This window comes from Lampetra fluviatilis, chromosome 44 (assembly GCF_964198595.1).
Source record: "Lampetra fluviatilis chromosome 44, kcLamFluv1.1, whole genome shotgun sequence".
Taxonomy (NCBI): domain Eukaryota; kingdom Metazoa; phylum Chordata; class Hyperoartia; order Petromyzontiformes; family Petromyzontidae; genus Lampetra; species Lampetra fluviatilis.
This window is the reverse complement of record NC_136318.1, coordinates 9,346,935-9,366,756: the sequence shown is the minus strand read 5'-3', so window position 1 is coordinate 9,366,756 and position 19,822 is coordinate 9,346,935. Positions and strand designations below refer to the sequence as shown.

Sequence of the window (19,822 nt, the reverse complement as noted above, 5' to 3'; positions counted from 1 at the left end):
GTGCACACGCGCCACGACAACAACAACAACAGCCGCCGTTCGCCACTAAGCCACGGTGACGTCAACAGAGTCCTTGCGCCAGGCTAGGTGCACGCGTTGAGGCTATCGCGCCAAGTGTCGCAGGCAAGCTGCTGACAGGAAGTCACGGGGCAGACCCGGGTGTCGAGGGTTAACCGACCGAGTTGACTGGCCCGGTGCACCATGCGTCCTCCCAACAGCGACAAATTACAAAGATCACCCCGTGCAACCTGTACAGACATTTGTGGCGAGTCCCGTTAGCGAGCGCCACCTGTGAAGGCCAGAATGGCGCAACAAGAGGTGGTTGGGGTTGGCCAGCACCACGCCGGCATCGACTTCGTCTCACCAGCCCTCATGTTTCTTCCTCCACCGCACAAGATACTCGTGTAACCCCTGGACCCCCCCCCCGCTGCTTCTCTTCCCTCCGTGCCGGACTCAGTCGCCCCAGTTCCCCGTGTGCGCGTGTGTGTGTGTCTGCGATCAGAGGCGTTGTTGTTGTTGGTTGAGACTGTTGAGGTTGAGCTGACCTATGCGGAGTCCAGGACTAGGTCGGTTCTGATATCACTCCCCACCGATTTTGTTCGTGAGCGGGAATAGATTTCGTTCAGGCCGCCGGGTTCGGAGCGCGGCGAGTCAACCGCGGCGCCGCCGCTCCCCGCGCGACAGCTCCCCGCTCTCCCACATCGATATTATCCTGGCCCCCCACTCTCCCACATCGATCTTATCCTGGGCCCCCCACTCTCCCACATCGATCTTATCCTGGGCCCCCCCCTCCCCATCCTCCGCTTTGGCTCCGACCCACGTCACCGCAGGGGTCAGAGGGGGGCGTGCGCGTCACCGTTGTCACGAGATGCGGCACGCGCGCACGCCGGCGTTGCCGTGACAACCGCGAGGAGCAAAGCCGCAACCGTGGCGGCGATGATGGAGGCGGCGACGAGGACGGCAACGTGGAGCCCGCGACGGGAGCAAATGGTGACGGGTGGTGGTGGTGAGGATGACGATGATGGAGGTTGACGAGATGATGGTGGTGGTGACGATGATGATGATGGGGGTTGAGAAAGATGATGATGGTGGTGGTGGTGCTGACGATGATGGTGGAGGTAGATGGAGATGATGGTGGTGGTGACGATGAGGGAGATAGACGGAAGATGATGGTGGTGGTGACGATGATAATGAGGGGGTTGAGAAAGATGATGATGGTGGTGGTGACGATGATGATGGAGGTTGACGGAGATGATGGTGGTAGTGACGATGATGATGATGGGGGTTGAGAAAGATGATGATGGTGGTGGTGGTGACGATGATGATGGAGGTAGATGGAGATGATGGTGGTGGTGGTGATGATGATGATGGGGGTTGACAAAGATGATGATGGTGGTGGTGGTGACGATGATGATGGAGGTTGACGGAGATGATGGTGGTGGTGACGATGATGATGGGGGTTGAGAAAGATGATGATGGTGGTGGTGGTGGTGACGATGATGATGGAGGTAGATGGTGGTGGTGGTGGTGCTGACGATGATGGTGGAGGTAGATGGAGATGATGGTGGTGGTGACGATGAGGGAGATAGACGGAGATGATGGTGGTGGTGACGATGATGATGGGGGTTGAGAAAGATGATGATTGTGGTGGTAACGATGATGATGGAGGTAGACGGAGATGATGGTGGTGGTGACGATGATGATGATGATGATGATGGAGGTTGATTGAGATAATGGTGGTCATGTACGCATGTTTCACAGTATATAGCCAACCGTGCTAATCGGATGATGATAATGATGGGTTGATGGAGATGATGGAGGTGGTGATGATAGAGGTTGATAGAGACGGTGGTGGTGACGACGATGATGATGATGATGATGGAGATTTCGTGGTAATATTGATGATGAGAATGATGACGGTGGTTGATGATGATGATGGCGGTGATGATGATGGTCGCGGTTGATTAAGAGAGCCATCGATGAAGACAATGAATGATGAAGATGGTGATGGCAGCGGCGATGACAGTGACGATTACGGAGAGATGCCGACTTTCCGCACTGCCTTCCTGCAAGGCCGAGTCATTGACCAAATCACGGCCCGCACGACGTGACCACCGTTACATAGGTTGGCGAAATAAAAACTAAAACGACGCTGAAAGAGACGTGGCGGCGGTGGCGATGGTGGTCGTGATCACATTAAAAAGGGCGATGGCCCAATTCAATTATCAGGCCTTTACAAAAGCAGCTGAAAACCCAAAGCTATTCGTCTATCGTGGGCATTTAAATCTGTGTAGATTCATCAACTGAAATGTATGCTTGAGGTCATGATGCACATGCTGAATGTAATTACACATTTAGGCTCATGGCACAAACAGAGCTGTCGTCGCGAAACGGGAATAAAATTAGCAACTTTCACAACGATGGTAAAAAATAACAATTTGTTCTAAAAATAGAATCAAGATCCCAAATCGTGACAATTCATCACCTCCCCGGGAGGCTGAATTGTTACAGGAACACTGCTGCGAATGAGTCCCACTAACAACTTCTAATCACACATTAATTACGGCATTGACAGCAGTCATCCCGTGTGGAAAGACAAACCACTGCCGTAGCATTGTGGAATTTCATCAGCATTATTTAGTTTTTTATTTATTAGGCTTGGTTTTCCAGGAAGGCCTCGCTGAGTCTCAACACGTTTTTGGGAGGGCTCTGCCAAGTTTTTGCAGCGGGGGGGGGGGCAAAAACTGCCATTGTGTTTGCCAACAGATTAAATTACGATATTTTTGGCACACGATGGCCTACTCTTCTCGGAACGACGTCACGGGATATTTGACGTCCGCTGTGGTATTAGCCGGGGCGGCCTGCCGGAGTCGAAACACGCACCTCTGCAACAAGCGGCAAATGGCGATAAGCGCCACCAACGTGCTCACACGGGCAGAAAGATGATCGACTTTTACTTTAAGAATATAAAAAGATTGTGTTCTATGCAACTGCGGACATTGTGTAAATGTATACCTTGTGCAAGTGAGCATCAGTAAAGAATGGCCACCCTTTGTCAATGATCTCCAAGGGCTTTTAGGCTCCTTAACAGCCACTCGACAATAGATTGGGTAGCTCAGCAAAGGTGCAGAAATTACCGAACCAGCGAGCGGCTCAGGAGTCGGGGTCGAAACGCCGCCGAAATGTTGGGGTTTAACAGGGGGCAGCCGGCCGAGGTTAAACCCGAGGCCCGAGGAACCGAACCGCTTTGCACAATTCTATAAATTGTGTTAGGCCAAGGCTTGTCCCTATCTCCGATTCCCCTTCGGGATTTATGCAAGGGAAATTGCGCAACTAGCGTGAGATGGTAAAGGGGCAAGAGTGGGCATCAGGAGGGCACGGACAAGAGTGAGTATCAGGAGGGCGGATCGTTGTCGCAGTAAAAGCGACCGTGCGCCCACAGGGCTCGGGATTGAGCCGCGGGGCTGCGAGCGAGGTGGCACGGAGGGCGCGAGCACGTCCACCCTGTCACCTTGGCCTCTGTGTCAATGCCCGCGTGTCCCCTGGAACGCTATCAAATTAGCGCACAGACCCATTTACAGGGGGCAGCAGCGGCAGCAGGTGGGACGAATCCCACGCTCCCCGCGTGTCACAGACCAGAGCTGCGGTCACGGCTCAATCCACATTATTACCACTTCTTTTTTTCACCCCACTAGAAGTCACTTTCCGAGCAAGCTGCAAGCACGCCCCATCTGTTTGATCCCACGTAATGTTTTCGCTTGTACCAGTACAAATGCGGTGCGTTGTAAAGCACGCGAATGGTTGGTTTAAAAAAAAAGGCTGAGTTGAGTGTGCTGTCGTGTATTCAGATTGCGTTGTTGACACACAGGGACAATACGGTTGTGCTGGACTTGTTTAGGCCCATCACCAATAACCGCACACATAATTGTTACGCACTCGATTTAGCTAAATTAAAGCTCTGAGAATTACAACAACAACAAAAATCGCTTCGACCGTCATGTGCAGAGAGTGTGCGTCCTCACAGCAGTGTGTGTGAAAGTGCTCCCCCTGCTGTGGACAAGGGTGAAAGACGCCATCTGTGTTCGGGTGAGGTCGCGCGAAAGGTCCCATCAGCAGCCCGTCCCTTCACACGGGCCCAACGCCCTGGGGAGGGTCTGCAAGATGTCCCAACGTATTCTGCGCCTCACGGCATGACACCGGTGGTCACGATTCTCGTGCATTTGTGGAAAAAACCCAAGAACAGTAAATCTACGGCCTCCCTCACGCATCCGTCCCTCTGCGTGAAAAAAAATATTAAAGTATCACTTAAAAATGTATTTTGTGCTATTACAGAGATGTTGACCCCTGTGAGGAAATGACTCGCAAACAATTGAACGTCCGCCAACTTCATTCTCCAGTTCCCTCGAGCGAATCCCTTGAGCGTGGACACCTCGCCAGGGGCGTGCGTACAACAATTAGCGTGCCGCCACTGCAAACGTGCACACACTGCGGATGCATTGCATAGATAAACGTGGCTGAGCAACTCGGGTGGCCAAAGCCAGGATGTCAAATGAATGAGCTAGACATGCTAAGGGGTGGGCCCGGGTTTGGGCGGTCACGTGACCTAGCGGCAACTGCCGCTTGTTGCGGAGGTTCACGGTTCGATTCCAGCGGTCGCCCTGATTATGTATGTTGAACTTCTTTCGCACTGTACATAGCCAACCGTGCTAATCGGAGGTGCAGGGGAGGGGATAACCAACCAATTATCTACGTGACTTTACCGAAAGACCCAAAGAATGTAGAAAAAAGCAGTTCAGTTTGTTGTCCTTCCCCAGCGCCTCCAATTAGCACGGTTGGCTATGTACGGCGAGAAAGAAGTTCCTTACGACCGCGGTGTGCGTTGACCGTGAATTAATCCGCTCCGTCTATAACCACGGTGGTCGTTAACGATGCTTGGCAGGTAACCTGAAAAAAGTAGTGAGGCTCAAGCAAGTTTTTCCTGGGTAAACTGTGACAAACAACAAAAATCACGGTATTCAGTTGAGTTCAATTCTTAATCGTGCATGGCCAGACCAGGTCAGTATCCCACTTACCACGGCGTAGGTTTTCACAGGTGGTGTCGTATTGCTCTCCGCGGTGCACCCTGAAAGAAAACCAGAGGACAGTAACATCAGTCGTCTGTACCGCAGCAGTGCCGATGCTTAGCTGCGTTCGTCAAGTAAACGACAACACACCGGCATCCACGGATGTGCCCCATACCCCGCTGCCTCTCATCCACGTTGCACCCATCCATCTGTCACCCTCATTCACCGTCACACTCCACCGTATTCCTCCTTTCCTACCCCTGTAACATCATGGCTCCATTCCCAGGCCCTGTCCCTCAATCCCTTTTGTCACCTCCCTCACTGACAGCCGCTTCACCCCACCCATTGCTCCCCTTCTGCCCCTTTTTTTTTACCTTTTTTTTAACCGCCATCGGTAAAGCAGTGCCCTGGAAAGGGCACTGCTTTATGAATCCTGAATGGAATAACATATCTGGATTGGACTTTCTGCTGAAAAGTTTTCATACAAGTTCTGGACAAATCATGCGTATGCACGGGTTATGTGACGCTTACCAACGCGCGCTTGTCTGCACGAGTATCTGATGAGCGGCAAGGAAGTCGACTGGTAGCTGTCAATTACCCATTGGAAAAAAAACTCATTTTTTACAATAGGTAATTGACAGGGCAACAAAAGCATTTTCCGAATTTGCAAAATGTTCCTTTGACGCTCAGAATTTGTCTCCAAGTTCATGGGCAATCGTTTGATAACATTTCCAGTCGGCGATGGCTACGTGTGACCATTTTCGTCGTTCATGCAAATTGCATCTCACAATCGCTGAGTATCAGAATTTTTATTTAGACTGGAGGAATCCGAGTTGGAACCATAGACCTAGCTGGAAGGCTGCCAGGTGGTGAGCCGCCGTCAACAACTGATCTGCTGTTCTCTACATATCAAGTTGCTTTAAGCCAACTCGTGATCGTTTACACATGTGAACGGAAGCCGTGGCGCTTGGAGGAAACTCGCGCATGCGAGGGAGCAACGCTCTATCCCGTACAGAAGGGGGACAGACGTTGCCAGTCAGCACTTTGCTGCACTGCGTTCTGCTGGCAGAGCCAGGGACGGGCAACTCCTCGATGCCCACGGGATTGGAGTCGCGCAACATTTTAACATTCGTGCGGTGATCCACCAACCCTAGCTGCTGCCTCCACGAGGTTGGTTTTACAGGCAGCCACAAGCACAGCGCAGCTACCACCGACGTTTTGCTCCACGTGCTTCTTCAGCAGCCCACTCTCTCCCTCGATCATACAGCGGTGTTGCCTGCTGCTGCTGTGTAATCGAGAGAAAGTGTGAGCCGCTCAGTTTAGTTCCTGAAGAAGCCCTCCCCCCGCACGTAGAGCAAAACGTCGGGCATCATGCCGAACAATGTATTTTAGGCTAAGTCGACCTAGGGGAGGCCCAGGAACGGTTCAGATAATCCTCACTGGTGTTGGTGGGCCGTGAGCGGGAATCAAACTCAGGTCACCGGGTTCGTAGCGCAGCGCGCCTAACACTACACTACTGCTCGAAAAACACACATACATATACACAACACATACAAAAAAATACAACACATACAGTTTAACACGTAGGATTTTTGGGTTATATTGTGTAAATATAAATGTGTCGTTAAACTCACCACCACCAGACAGCCGATTAGTAAGGTTTGTCACGTGAACAGAACATGCCAATTAGTTACTAGTACAGCATACCGGTGTGTTGGAGAGCAAATCCACAACATTTACAAATTGAGTACGATGGTGTTGCTGTACTAGTCACGAATTTCCACGTTCTGTTCACGTGACAAACCTTACTAATTGGCTATGTCGGGTGGTGGTGGGTTTAACGACACATTTATATATTCACGCGATCTAACGCAAAAAAGACCGCTCTATTACGGACAACACGTACACACAAAACAACGGCTGGGTTGAGTTGAAACGTGGCAAGGTCAAACTGGGGCGAGGGCATTGCGCCCTCCTGTGGCCAGAACGAGCCCACTCTCTCAATCCCTCGGCCCCGCTTCCATCTCCGGCTTCAATCGATCATCCCACGTCGTCGTCAGCAGCAGCAGCAGCCATTCTCCGTTCGCTGCAGCAAGGAGGCTCTGTTGTTGGTGCCACCACGGACTACGGCGTGGTGTGTGCATGGCCAGCGTTCAGGCGTAATGGTGACAATAACGGGGGCATTTAGTTACCTTGGCAAAATCGGAATGCCCCTTTTCTAAGAGGGTACCGCATTGGGACGTTTGTCAAATTCCAATTCACGACTGTGGCTAAGGGAGTTTTTTTTGCATACAGTAGCCGTGCCTGTGTTTATGTTGGGTACTCGTGTTAGGTCTGTCGGCCGACTCGTGGGTTGCCGCCCGGGTAAGTTAGTCTCCCCTTTCCCCACCACACCTCCACTCCCAATCCCCCTCCACTCCCAATCCCCCTCCACTCAATCCCCAATCCCCCTCCACTCCATCCCCAATCCCCCTCCACTCCATCCCCAATCCCCCTCTACTCCATCCCCAATCCCCCTCCACTCCATCCCCAATCCCCCTCCACTCCCAATCCCCCTCCACTCCATCCCCAATCCCCCTCCACTCCATCCCCAATCCCCCTCCACTCCCAATCCCCCTCCACTCCATCCCCAATCCCCCTCCACTCCATCCCCAATCCCCCTCCACTCCCAATCCCCCTCCACTCCATCCCCAATCCCCCTCCACTCCCAATCCCCCTCCACTCCATCCCCAATCCCCCTCCACTCCATCCCCAATCCCCCTCCACTCCCAATCCCCCTCCACTCCATCCCCAATCCCCCTCCACTCCATCCCCAATCCCCCTCCACTCCCAATCCCCCTCCACTCCATCCCCAATCCCCCTCCACTCCATCCCCAATCCCCCTCCACTCCATCCCCAATCCCCCTCCACTCCCAATCCCCCTCCACTCCATCCCCAATCCCCCTCCACTCAATCACCAATCCCCCTCCACTCCATCCCCAATCCCCCTCCACTCCCAATCCCCCTCCACTCCATCCCCAATCCCCCTCCACTCCCAATCCCCCTCCACTCCATCCCCAATCCCCCTCCACTCAATCCCCAATCCCCCTCCACTCCATCCCCAATCCCCCTCCACTCCCAATCCCCCTCCACTCCATCCCCAATCCCCCTCCACTCAATCCCCAATCCCCCTCCACTCCATCCCCAATCCCCCTCCACTCCATCCCCAATCCCCCTCCACTCAATCCCCAATCCCCCTCCACTCAATCCCCAATCCCCCTCTACTCCATCCCCCACGGCCCTCCACTCAACATGCATATGTAGCGACTGTCCCACACGATCCCAGGGACAGAACAATCAAGAAGGCTGTGGAGCAAACACTCTACGCTCTGATTGGTTTGGGGCACGGGGAGCAAGAGGATTGGCCGGAACATTCCAAAGGGAAAAGAGCCGGAGGGTTGGGTGACCGTCAGGTGGGACGGATAGGCCACGTGAGGGTAAGAGAGGATGGCGATTGGTGGAGACGGAGTGCGAGGAAGGGCGGAGCCAGGAAGAGGTTAAAAGAGGGAGCGGGAGGCGGAGTTGGGGGCGTTGCAGGAGAGAGCGAGGATGAAGATGTGGACCCGTGCTGTGAAATAAGGAGCTTAGCTTGTTGGCAAAGAAAGGGGCCACTCATCTTTCACATATATTTGCATGCATACGGCGCAAATAGTAATTTTTGCTTTCGTTTCTAAGCTTTGCTTTCGTTTCTCCGTGTTCAACCGATGCACAACGCATTCATCCAAAATGATGCACGGAAGGCGATGCCGCTACGCTGTCCTCACAGCGCAGCGACCGATATCGCACGCACTGGACAGCCCATTAGCCCAGCCCCCTGGCCCTGCTTGGCGCCGAGCCAGATTCAGATGGTCTTGCGAGGGACACGCGGGCATCGCGGTTTGGGTCCCGGCGTACCACGCGCGACGCCGGTCACGCCGACGCGACTCAACTTGTAACGTTCTAGCGCTGAGGTGCACATTTTAATGTGCACCACATTTTTAATGTGCACCTCTCCTGAACGTGCACAAAAACCCGGCGGTGACCCCCCCCCCTCCGCCTCCCCGCCCTGACGCAGAGCGCGAGAATGGCGCTTTGGGGATGACCCCTGCCCCCCCCCCAACGCGAGCACACGCAAGGTCCCTATTTATAGCGTTTGCTCCCGTGCCCACGTAACGGCTCGTTGCCGTCGGCGCGGGCTATCTACGGCGCCGTACAGAATCTCGTGTGCGCGCAGCGTTGGAAGGGTGACCCCCGAAGTTTCGACGTGATGAACAGGCGAAAAAAAACTCGGCCGGATTTATTTGTTTTAGATTGTGGGACGAGTTTTAAACACGAGCGGCTGGTAGTGCGTAACCCACTTGGGTATGTGGGTAGAGGGACCCGGTCGAGTGGTTGGCGAGAGTGGATTCTAACGTGTGTTAACTCCCTGGCTCTGTTACCCCCCGCATGTTAACCCCCCTTGGACGTTAACCCCGCTTGCAGGTTAACCCCCCCTCGTGGTGGGTGCTCTCCGGGTTCTCGGGTTTCCTCCCACAGAGAGACCCTCGTTCACACTACAGGGACCCCTCTACTTACGAACGAGTTAGGTTCCAGAGGTCTGTTCGCGAGTCCAACTTTACTCCTGTCGGTTCCAAACGCGTTGTACGGCATCTACGCTAAACACAGGGAGTGGCTTTAAAAGTTGCATAATCTCCTGTAGATGTAGATGCCACTGGTTCTTCACGTTCTGCAGATGTAGATGCCACTGGTTCTTCGCCTTCTGCAGATGTAGATGCCACTGGTTCTTCACGTTCTGCAGATGTAGATGCCACTGGTTCTTCACGTTCTGCAGATGTAGATGCCACTGGTTCTTCGCCTTCTGCAGATGTAGATGCCACTGGTTCTTCACGATCTGCAGATGTAGATGCCACTGGTTCTACGCCTTCTGCAGATGTAGATGCCACCACCGCCATCTATTGCGCGGCGGTTGAACTGCACATATGGACAGGTTTGCTCATATCTCTGAAAGTTCTTAAGTCAAATGCTCGTAAGCAGAGGAGTCCCTGTATTGACTAAAACATCCCAGTGTAGGATATTCGTGAAATAATATCCTCAAGGCTCAGTGAGGCTTCCCTGGGTAAATTACATACTGGGTGTTAATTTCCGCGGTAAAAAAATGGGGCATTAAGATTTTAATTATTATTATTCTTAAAGAATTTTCAACTATTATAATATTTACTCTATGCCAACAGTGGCCAATTCACAAAGAAATGTGGTCCAAGTTGGTGGATCTAATCTGGCGCAGTGGTCAACCAACAATTACCACAAGTATGAGAATAGGTTTTCCCCTTTTTTCTGGCAACAAAACAGGTGTTAAGATGTTAAAACACCAAACTGATACCTTTTACAAGGAATCATGTCTGCATTAACCACAATACTTGTGGTCAGAATGCAAACAAAAAACACACTCTGATAATATATACATTGTCTTTGAAACTGATTGGTCCACACCAGAGACAGCTTTCTTTTGAGCCTCGGCTCAAAACGGTGTTAGACCAGAGGACGCCAAAACGCGTACAGCACAAAGACAATGCGCTCTCAGAGTAATGAGAGCTCGGAGTGAGCAGCTACATCTTGAAGAAGCTGCTCACCCCGAGCTACAGTATCATGATGTAGCTCGATTTGTCCTGAAATCCGCGACAACGTATCTTGCGATCGCCCAACCTCTGCATTGCGTTGTCCACGTAGCGGCCACCGCTGCTATGAGCCCCATTTATCCTTCTGCAGTTCTGCGCGGTGTTGTGTACGCATTCAATGTGATCGCGGGCGGCTACATAAGACGCGCAAGAAGTTCAACATGCATACCATACAACGGCAAGTAATATTTTTTACAGGCCAGTTCGCCGTTTTTAATAAGACTCGTAACGAGGTCACGATCTACCGCAGTGGCAGCTAATGAACAGAGAGCATCCGGCTGGGAACCCGCTGTCGTTGAGTTGGAGCCAAGGAATCCCTTCAGGCGCAGGTACCGCGTGGACCGTCGCATCGCAGGATCACGAGAGACGGAAGTGGCTTGCCGAGGCCTTCATCCAGCAGCGGACTAATCGTGTCCGACAAGGCGGCAATGATGAGTGGACGTATTTAAATGTCACCGTTAATTCGAGTAATAATCAATAACCGTTCTCAGTGGCGCTGTGCATGGAAAGGCGGAGAATAGCTAACGAGAACCAAGTAACGAAGAAGCGAGAAAGACGTTTGAAAATAACTAAGGAGAGAAAATAACTTTTTAAAACGGACAACGTTTTGAGTCGAGATTTGAAGATTTGTAAAGTGTCTCTGAAGTCCCGGCCTCGAAAGGCAAGGAGTTCCAGAATTCGCTTACATTTCCAAATCGCGTTCAACAGGCACGGCCGTATGTTATTATTTGCTCAGTACAGTACCCACGTGTGCACTCGAGTGTCTTGGTAAATCGCACGCACAGACACTTGGCCACACGAGCAGCCCCGGCGCCGTTCTTCTCTCTCTCTCTGCCGTGCAGCTGCCAAGATGCCAACTCCCCCCATCCCACACCAACCCCTACCCCGGGACACCAGAAACAAAACAGCTGTTCGCACAGCTGCAAGTTACGGGCAACTTGGCTGTGCGTGATATTTAAAATCCGAGTAACATTTTTTTTTCTTTTAGGCAAATCAGAACATTCACTTCCACGGGCAAAAATGGTTCCTTCCAATTGGAAACCACGGGGCCTGAAAGGGGCACGGTTCAAATTGAAGCATTCCACAATTTAACCGGAGTCAAAACGATTTCACGACTCAACTGGAGATGCGTCGGTGTACAGGACAACGCAGGTGTGGTCACACCGAAGGCTCTTTGCTGGTGGGGCGGAGGGTGGTGCGGACGGAATCCTCGCATCACGTCGCATCTGCGCGTTCGTTTAGGCTTGCCATGGCGAGGAGATGGCAGTGCGGCAAAGGATTATTGAATCTATCCGTGCGCAGCTTGGAGTGTCACCCTCCACGTATGCGCTGGTGGGGCTTTTCTCCATGGGTTCTCCTGTCCCCCCCCCCGCCCACAAGAAGCCAGACACTCACTGACGGAGGTTGGCCAATCATCTCGATGATGCAGGACCCTCCTGAAAAAATGGTACTGGGACTCATTCAACCTTTTCTTTGGTCAACAAGGGGCATATCATTATTCTCCTTCTTGTTGTTGGGTAATCAATAACTTTAAAATGTATCATTTTCAGCCCTCCGTCACTCTACTGTTGAAGGTGTGCCCCCCTCGCCCCCCCCCCCCCAACATGCCCGTGTCCATCATGGCGCTAGCTTTTACATACTTCTCCACGCAGGTCAGTGCAGGTCGGCGAAGATGTCACTCGCCACTTGATGATAGCCGTGACGGCTCGGATTGAAAACACGTCACTGGGTTCGCAATGCAGCAATATGACCGCTATGCCATGCCTACCCCCATAATTAGTATTATTATCATCATCATACACATCGCTATTATGAATGCATCCATGTCCCTGCATGCACGCATTAGTGATTGCCACCTCGGAGGTACAAAAAACCCAGGACACATCACGGGAAGAAGAACATCTCACAATACCGGAAGGTGAGAGAGCTAAGCATAACTGCATTTTACTGAGTGGTCCATTGTACGCATTATTATTATTCAGAAAAATCCAGGACTTTTAATGTCCCGGGGAGGCTCACAAGACGATGCTGGGAACAAAAAAAAGAACAGGTGGCAGCCCATTCTCTAACAGAGCTCGGAGGAACGTCAGACAGATGCTCTGAGCGTTTGAAAGTTCAGGGACGTTAACCATCGTGCGGCAGATGGCTTCGAACGGCGACACAAAAAGAATTACCACACCGCACAGGGCGGTGTTCAGTCAGAGAAGTGCGAAGGGCTGCAGAAACGTCCACACGAACAACGTCCATCCCACATGTCTCTGTTTCTTGACCTCACAATAGAGTTTTTTCCCGGGTTAGATCGTGTGAATATAAATGTGTCGTTAAACCCGCCACCACCCGACACAACCAATTAGTAAGGTTTGTTACTCTTACAGCACACCGGTGGTGTGTTGGGAGACTACATCCACAACCTTTACAATTGTGTAATATTGATCGCGAAAGGCTACGTGTTAAATTCCTCGTCGACAACGCATCGAATGGCAGTAAAACCACGTGAACATCCCCTGTACAAAGCTCTCCGCGGAGATTGAGAGGATGCCGTTTCACACACAGCGAATCGATATCTTTCCATTGAGAGTAAGAACGTTCCCACCACCAAGTTCCCACCACCAAAACGAGTGATCAGCTGCTGCGATACATTGCCACGTGATGATGAGCCACTTATCATTTGTGGCGTGATCTCTTCTCAAAATAAGCTACATAGCTCAGAGGACCTTACCTGGTAAAATAAAAATTGTTTAAAGTTCATAGATTACATCCAGGGACTTATTTTGTTCAATGTCGTTCTGTGTGCACGCTTGGCTTATTATTCCTATCAGCCCCGTGGTTATATCGATTTTTTTTATTTCCAGGAAAAGCCACAGAGGCACGATGGGCACATCGCTAAAGGCCAAGACCTAAGGAGACAACAGCGGAGTTAGCCGGGATCTTGGTCAACACAGCCGAGAAAGAAATCACATTGCCCCATCTCAAAGCTTCCAAGCCATGCAGATAACCGTGGACATGGTTGATCGCTCATAACTGCACAAAGACAAAGATTCCCCGTATAGCCTCTAACAGACTTTTTGGGGAAAGTGCTGTTAGCGAGCACCTATGAAGGTCGGCACGGCACACGAGGGGGTGGGGTAGTCAACAGCACGCCCGGCCGCCTTTGTCTCCCAAGTGGCGATGTTTACACACCGCACAAGTTACTCGGTTGAGGCCGAGTCGACCTAGGGGAAGCTCAAGACCGGCTGTGAGCAGAAATCGAACTCGGGTCACCGGATTAGGACCACAGCGCGCTAACCATTACACTACACACAGCCACACGCAAACCCACACACGTAAACAAATACATAATAAAAAATGTAAATGAAGAGACAACATCATGGCGAAAAAATAAAATATCAGCGCAGGCCAGAAAACCACAAGTTGAGATGAAGACAAGGAACCGCGTGAAACAAGCCCCTCCCATCTCATGAGTCACACCGCCCGCAGTTGTCTCCCTCCGTCTCACATTTGCTCAAAATGTATTTGACGGTGACCCAAGAGGTCCAACGATGCGGTTCGAAAGCAAGTAGACAAACTGCACCGAGTTTCTAGTCGACGGTAATAGAACGAGGGAGAAGGAGGGCCCCATTCTTCTTGAACCACGACGCAGCGCGGATCGCGGCGCATCTCGGCACGGGGATGCTCCCGCCGTTGCTTCGTTCCTCTCCGATGCACTCTGCTCGCCGCTTCCAGCGTGGACTGCTGCGGCGTCGCCCAGACCTGTCGGCTGTCGTCAGCCGACAGGTCGGGGCAGCTGCTCTCTGACAAAAGTCAACGCCGGGAGACATCTTTACGCGCGTGCCGATGTCCCGCCGGACAGTGCAAACCAGGCTCTCGGAGATCTCGTGGTCATCGCGAGCGATGCACGGGCCGAACTTGCTAGGCAGCAACCAACACCCGAAATCGCATCGATCGCGCCCCTTTACCCGCACCGGGGGCACACGCGTTCCGATGCCCCGCGGCAAAGGTGCTCGTCTTATTAGTTTTGCTGCATCTCGCCCCCTGACGCGGTGGCTAGGAGACGTTAACTACCTCGCTTGGTATGCGGGAGATCATGTGTTCGATCCTGAACCTGACGCCTGCTGTATATTTGGAGTTTGCGTGTTCTCTCTCTCCCCCCGTGGTCATGTGGATTTTTCTTCAGCTACTCCGGTTTTTCCCTCCACATTGAAAACCAACGTGCATTTAGAGTAACTGGGTGCTATTGATTTCCACGTGCTACGCCAATGCGTTGAGCTACAATTTGCGGCCAAGTCTAGTTATATTGCTTAGTGGGCATTACCTGGTAAAATAAAAATAAATTAGTTTTAAATAGTTTATAGTTTCAAGACTCTTCTTTTGCCAGGAGGGTCCTGCTAAGCTTGTGCAGACGGAGGCGATGCTGATGCTGCTGCTGTGTTTAATCCCAATTGAGCAATTTGGCGAGAATCTTCCTTTCGTCGTGAGGATGTTTGGCGAATACCCGTTAACGTTCAACGAGATGAGAGATAAGCAGAGAACCTGGAGGAAACCAAATGCAGAACCGGGGTAGAACACACAAACGCCACGCAGAAAGGGCACCCGAGGTGACCAACTCACACCCAGGCCCCTTATTTGCAGTGAGGCGCGAGTATTGGCACCGCGCCAACTATTCTTTGTGCACTCAATGGCGAGACTCGTCGCACTGCGAGACCAGGACGAGACATCCAGATTCTCACACGGGTGGCGGCTCAACGCCCCGAGCCGCCCACACACATCCTCGACCAAAAGGCCGAGCGTTTGACCACCGACGCAGAAAACACTACATCCCCAATGGACCCGCAGATTACGAAGAAATGCCCACATCTTAAAAGGTATTTGGCCTGGGGTGCACACATCGTGGGCGAGCATTGTTCATGGTGACGAACAATGTGGCGGTGACGACGCTGCGTTCGGCAGCGGTGCACAACGCGCCAACGACAAAGGTGCTTGACGCATCCATCAAGAGCACCGCATCACGTGGAACAAATACTGTAGGCAACGATGTTTCGGGCGATGGCCCTTTTTCATGCTGCTGTAGCGGACACTGTCCTCGCCAGCACGCGGAGACGGGTCAGGGCTCCAGTCCGTCTACTCCACCTTCGTCGTCACACGCGGCGGCTCCCTCCATCACACGCAGCTCTCTCCTTCGTGCTCAGCTCTCTCCGCACCCTCACTCCTCCGACGTCTTATCCCCCCCCCCCACGGTGCCCTCCCCTCATCCCTGGCACCTCATTCCGCACCTCCGGTGAGCGCGGTTGGCTGCGTACGGTGCGGGGCAAGTTCGACGTACATGCGCCGTACACGCGCGACGTACACATGACGTACACATGACGTACACACGCGACGTAGACACATGACGTACACACGACGTATACGCGACGTACACACACGACGTACACACGACGTACACACGCGACGTACACACGACGTACACACGCGACATACACACGACGTACACACGCGACGTACACATGACGTACACATGACGTACACTTGACGTACACACGCGACGTACACATGACGTACACACGACGTACACACGCGACGTACACACGACGTACACACGCGACGTACACGCGACGTACACACGCGACGTACACACGACGTACACACGCGACGTGCACATGACGTACACATGACGTACACATGACGTACACACGCGACGTACACATGACGTACACACGCGACGTACACACGCGACGTACACACGACGTACACACGCGACGTACACGCGACGTACACACGCGACGTACACGCGACGTACACACGACGTACACACGCGACGTACACGCGACGTACACATGACGTACACACGCGACGTACACGCGACGTACACACGCGACGTACACGCGACGTACACACGCGACGTACACGCGCGCGCCCAGCCTCCAAGCCACGTATTGGCGCATCTCGGGCCACGTCTCCTCGTCTCCAGCCACCAATCCCCTTTTGTTCGTACGTCGGGGTCAAGGCGGTGCAGGGGCAGAGGGCGGCGTGGACGTGGGGGGTAGGGACTGCCGATGTTGCGGGGACCGTTATGGAGGGGGGCCCCTTCACACGATGAAGAAAAGGCCATCGTGCTATGAAAAATGGACCACCACCCGAAACGTCGCCTAAGTATATATTGTATTACAGTGTATATATATATTTCAGTTTCTCATTCGTGATGGCACTGGAAACCACGCACGAAGGTACACTCATGCGTGCCGTCGTGTCGACGCGTAGGTTCTGGAGTGGTGCAAAAAGCAATGTTGTGGTGCACCAACCGCCAGCAGCCCATTACGAAACCCCACTCGCACCCCTAACGCCCACGAACCTCATCGCTTTATCGCCGCTTTGCGTTTAGTTTGCTGCTCCCCTCACCTCCGATTAGCACAGTTGGCTACGTATGGTGCGAAAGAAGTTCCAACACACTGTACGCACGTACGAACCCGGAAAAGGCAGCTCCCACGCCCGCACTCCCCTCTCGCCCACAAACCACAAAAAAATACTTTTCTTAGAAAATCGCGTCGGTCACAAACTTCATTTTGTTACTTCCCAAGCGCGCGGCGCAGTGCTGGCAGGCTGCGCTTCGAACCACGGCTCACGCCGGCGGGAGAGTTCGCTTGGGTGACTCTCTGTCTGTGCAGTGTCCTGGGCCCTGGTGCAAGGAATGAAATGCACCCCCTCCCCCCTCTGTCGGCCAGCGCTTCTGGTCTCCCCTCTGGCCAGTGGGCCCTGGTGCAGTTGCACCGCCTGTACACTCGAGAGCTACGCCACCGTGGTGGTGTGCAAGCAGCAGAACTAGGGGGATAAAGTCGGCCACGCGTGGTTCTGGCCACATCACCCGCCCCCACGCTGTTGTGTTATGCCGGCCTTAATAGGTGCTCGCTAACAGCCCCTGGCACGACATTATTGTTGTCCGTTAGTCGGTGAGCTCTGGACACCAGACATTTATAATGTCGGTGCCACGTGAGGTGGCACCACTCTCGCGGTTCCCGTGTTGTGATGTGTGGCCAGCAACAGCGAAAGATTGCCCTTGCCACTTCACAAAAATGAGGTGGTTACCCATTACTGCTCTGACACGCGGCCCATTTGTGTACACGTGTTCCGGCCTTGATAGGTGCTCGCGGACAGCGCTTGCCCCAACAGTCTGTAAAAGGCGATCCAGGGGGGAGGAGTGGGGGAAATCTTTGTATGTTTTTCCAAGTTAAGTTTGCAGTGGTGAACACGTTGACACAAGTTCCTTTAACACATAATTAGAACAACCAAGTGAAAAAAAATCCACACAAAGCCAAAACGAAAGTTTGAATCATGGGGGGTGGTGGGGGGGTGTGGACGACACTCAAGGGATGTGCTGTCCTGCGTTGGGCGCGGCCCTCGGAAGTGAGTCACCGACGCCGGTTGGAAGTTGTGGTTGGGGAGTGTGGCGGCGCGCACGCTCTGTGGCCATGGTCACCTGTCAACAAAACAAGCGGCCATTCCCGTGCCGACACGGGGGCTTCGGTTTTTTCATTTTTTGCAGCCGAGCTACGGCACGGCCCCCCCCCTCCCCCCTTCCGGTGACGCGCGTCGTCTCGGCGAGATGTCCGACGTTTCGCCCCGCGTGCTGCGAGCTACTTCGGCAACCCCGAAGGGCGATAGCGCTGCTCTGAAACGGGCATGTGTGGTCACGCGCACGAGTGACGAGCTTTCTCCGAGTACTCCAGATTTCCTCGCGAATAAACATCGGCCGGCCTACGTCAGGACTCCAGCAGCAGCAGCAGCAGCAGCAGGAACGCGGCCGCTATATGTCATCGACGGAAGAACGTGGGCGGCTCTATTCAGTTAGTCAAGAAGCTCCCGGCACGTGGAGCGGAACGACGGACATCGCGCCGAACGACGCGCGGCACGACCCTAAAACACCTCGGAGAGCTTGGTTGCGCAAGCGTGGAAGCGTAAGCAGGTGTGTCCTTGACAATGCCGTCCAGTAAAAGCGATCTGTTTACCCGGTTGCATTTGACGTCAACGAAGACACGCGTGAAGCCCTTAAAGCGACGGCCTCCTCAATAGTCCAGACGTCAGGTGAATGACCCACGGCTCTCTTGACAAAAAGGCCAGGGCCTCTCTACAATAAGCTTCAAACAACACGTCTGGCACATTGCCTTTTGTGAAAAAATGATCAGCATTTACTGAAGAAGTGAATTGTGGTCTCTAGCAACCAATCCCTAAATCGCGGTTGTCTTGGCTTGCAAGGTCACGGCGAGGAAACACTGCGAGCACAACATGGAAAATTAAACATTTCCGTTTCCAGTTTTGTTTTTAAAAAAATGGGATTTCCGTTCAAAAAGATATTTCAAGAATACTGTAATCACCTAAAAAGCACACTCTTACGTGCGTGTGAATGATGTCCGTTGCCTTTTGTCTCATTTTGATTGTGAGGATTTCGTCGTCTTTAAGCGTCTGGTTTCGAAACAACAAAAAACGATCGCTCACGCAATTTCCAACGGCTGACTTTGCTCGGCTGAGCTCCCTTGAGGAAACATACTCGTCAGGATTTTGAGTGGTTATGGATCCGAATTGACAGTTACTGACATGCCAATGTGAGCTCATCATCAAGTCTCGCACCACGGCCTTGAACTCAAGCGTCTGCCCAGACTCCTCCCGCAGATTTTACTTTTCTTGTCCGATGAGCGAGTCAAATTCATCGCCGTCGTCAGCCACGATCTCTCCACTGCTGGATGAGGGGCTTCCCCCGAGCCGTCGCCATCTCTCGCGATCCCGCGGGTGTGACAATCCACCCAGCGCGTGCACGCGAGCCGATCTCGTCGCTCCATCTCCGCGGTCAACGTCCTCGGGCGCGTCACTGTTGCCCGCTACTCGGAAATTCGTCTCAAAACGAACCGACGAATCCCTCCTGAACCGTCGCGTGTCCTGCCTGAGGCCCACTGACTTTTGTTAACCGTCAACGTGACACGGCCGTTCGTCCGTCTCTCAATGCGATGAGGACTTAACTGCGCAAAGACAGCAAAGACAAGCAGGAACGTACAGCGAACGATGCCAGTACAAGTCTCATCC

At 52.8% G+C, this 19,822-nt stretch overlaps 1 protein-coding gene across 1 annotated transcript in view; it reads right to left on the bottom strand.

The window, feature by feature from the left end:
* LOC144947363 (sodium-coupled neutral amino acid transporter 3-like) overlaps positions 1–19,822 on the bottom strand; it is a 135,617-nt gene that overhangs the window by 98,168 nt on the left and 17,627 nt on the right. The window contains exon 2 of the mRNA XM_078876641.1: positions 5,073–5,122. The gene's annotated coding sequence lies outside the window, so the exon portion shown is untranslated. The remainder of the gene's footprint in view (positions 1–5,072; positions 5,123–19,822) is intronic.